We start from the raw sequence: 2,963 nt of genomic DNA, 5'->3' as shown, positions 1-2,963 counted from the left end.
GGCACAGGAGCTAGGCATTCCTGACCAGCACATGCCCTACCATGCTCCTCGGAGGGATAGCTGGGAAAGGGGGACTGGTAACTCCGCCATCAGCCACCGGTCACCTCTTGTCCACATACAAAGCAACACCCAACCAGCACTGTGGGACGGCCCTGCTCACAGCTGAAGGTTCCGGGCCACGGGAGTTTATTGATGTTATGGCCCCAGCCTAGGTTCCTCAATGCAAGCCACACCTGGAGCCTGGGGGTTTCTTGCTGGGGCAGGGGGTGTTTATGCCTACCACCCCCCAGGCTCACACCTCAAAGAGGATCACAGGGAAATCCACGTGGATGCGGGGTGGGGTGGGGGGCGGGTGGTGGATCCAGCTTCACGATGCCCTGAGGAATCAGGTTCTCATGCACTTGCCTCTGCTTGGCCTGCTTCTGCCCGTTCTTGGTGATGACTGTCTCCTCATAGAGCTCGTGAGCCAGATCCCCATCCTCGTCCTAGAACATGGAGCCACAGCACTCCATGATAGAATACGAAGAGGGGTATGACTCAGCCTTGCGATCACATCAAAGCTTGCTCAGCAACAGAGCCTCCAGGCCGCCGCCCTCCGCCGCCAAGGCGAAGGGCCGCAGGCCCCGAGCTTTCGAGCCGTGGGTGCCCATGTCAGGGCCGCCGGCGCACGGCAGGCCCCGTGGCAGCTTCGCTCTCACAGGGCCTATGCTCGTAGGTGCCGCCACCTCCGCCACCTTCCACAGGCTCCCAAAAAGTTTTTTTAACAATCGAGAATAATATTTAAAATAGAGATTTACATCCACTGTCATTATTCATGAATATCACATGAGGTGTATATTTTCCCTTGATACACTGGTTAATGATCAGCAAGCCATTTTATCACTAAGTATCTAGAACATGAAGACAAATTCTATAACTCTTCATCAATGTTTGAAGTTATACTCAATCCAGAACTTTATAAAACTTTGCTAAAAATTAATAAAAACATTGAGAGCCTCCTTTAGCATTTCTTATATAATTGCAAAGGCAACAAGCAGTTGTTCACGCTGTTACAGTAAAATGCCTGAAAGAATCCACCAAACCAACAGGCACTCCTTTTACATAAAGAATTATCAGGAGATGCAGAGTGAACATTGCTGAAGATATGAAAAAAGTTACTACAAATTACACAGTAAAGGAGGACATGATATATAGTAAAATACCAATATTTCTCCAAAGTTTAAGCTTGTGGCATTTGCTAGGTTCTATTTCAATAATTAAATCTACAAAAAAGTTCTACTTTTTGTGTAAGTCACCAGGTAACTTTATCCATAAATCCTTTAATATGTACCACCAAAAAATAAGGATTTGTTTCTGACATAAAGACACTGTTAACGTCATATTAAGTTCAATTAACATATTTTCCTCATATCATTTAATATGTAGTCCACATTTAAGTTTCTCCAATTGCATAAAAAATGTCTTTTTTTCATGGATGATTTATTTGATTCAGGAAGCACACGAGGTTCACAGTTATTATCACACTTATTATATTATTTGCTCTATTTTAATCTAGAACAGTCTCACCTCCATTTTTCCCCTTGCCATTGATTTATTGGAGAAACTGGGTCATTTGTCTCAGGTCTTGAGGAATGATTAATATTCTGCATTTGTCTGCTTATTTCCTGTGGTATTGCTTCCTTATGGTATTGTTTAACTTGTCTCTATCTCCTATATTTCTTAAATTAGAAGTTCGTTTGAAAGCTTTGATTAGATTTAGACTGAATTTGTTGACAAGACTACTTATGCTGTTTACTCCATATTGCATCATACTTAAAGGCTCATAGTAAGTGGCTGACCAACTTTTAGTGATGCTTAAGTTGGATCATTGGTTTTGGTGGTGGCAAGTTGATCCTTCCATTTTTAAGGTCTGTCAGAAAAAACTGATAGTTTTTTCTCTTAATGGTTTTTTCCCATTCTACCATTTCTTTTACATTTACTTTCTGCAATTTTTCTCTAAGTAACTTTCCTTCATCAACTAGGGCTATTTTAAATAAATTACACAGGACTGATGAGATAAAAGCTTATTTCTTTCTCTATAATTGTCATTTTCAAAATAAAAAGTCAGTGCTCTAACTACCTCTAATGATATCTGATGAGTTCTTGTTAATTTTTGTTTTTGCTCTTTCGTTCTCTTTTGGAATATCATTATGACTCATACATTTTTATACAATTATTTTCAGTGAATTGAAATGATTATTTTTATGCTCAGATTATTCCGTCTTTGGCCAAGCTGGCTCTTATGTCCTTTTGACATAACCCTATTATAGTTTGGTGGTTTCTTTGATTTTTGGCACAAGATATCTAAGGCTCATCTTATAAATTTCCTGAACTGAACCTGAATCTGGCCATTTCTGTAAGGACCCCTAGTTTTTTTTTTATTGGTGAATGATATTTAGAGCTCACAACCTGACACTAGGTGTGGTCACTGATTTTAGACCTTTTCAGTAGACAGAGCTAACTTCTTATCATAGAAATATTTAAACATAGCTAAAAGTCGAGAGAGTAGCATAAGAAATCCCTCTTGTGCCATCATCCAACTTCAGCAGATATCAATATTTTGCTCACTTGGTTTTATCTATTTCCAACACTTTCTATAAAAAGCCCTTGAACATCTATGATAGAAAAATGAGCAAGGGACAAGAAGTAGAACTCCATAACTGAGGAACCACAAGTGGAAATCAAAAATAAACAAATAGGACTACATCAAACTATAAAGCTTTTGCACAGTGAAGGAAACCCTCAACAAAATGAAAAGGCAACTTACTGAATGCGAGAAGATATTGGCAAATGGTATAGACAATAAAGGATTAATATCCAAATTATATGAATAACTCATACAACTCAATATCAAAAACCCCAAACAATCTGGTTAAAAAATGGGCCAAGAATCTGAATAGATATTTCTCCAAAGAAGACATTCA

The 2,963-nt window shown here is 39.4% G+C and overlaps 1 pseudogene; it reads right to left on the bottom strand.

Moving 5' to 3' along the window:
* Positions 1-292: 292 nt before the first annotated feature.
* On the bottom strand, positions 293-650 carry LOC113614381 (tumor suppressor candidate 2 pseudogene; annotated as a pseudogene).
* Between the last annotated feature and the right edge of the window lie 2,313 nt (positions 651-2,963).

This window comes from Aethalodelphis obliquidens, unplaced genomic scaffold (genome assembly GCF_003676395.1).
Source record: "Aethalodelphis obliquidens isolate GAN/ISIS:26980383/991018 unplaced genomic scaffold, ASM367639v1 scaffold95, whole genome shotgun sequence".
Lineage (NCBI taxonomy): Eukaryota > Metazoa > Chordata > Mammalia > Artiodactyla > Delphinidae > Aethalodelphis > Aethalodelphis obliquidens.
Note: the sequence above shows the minus strand (reverse complement) of the source record. Positions and strands in the feature narration are given on the sequence as shown.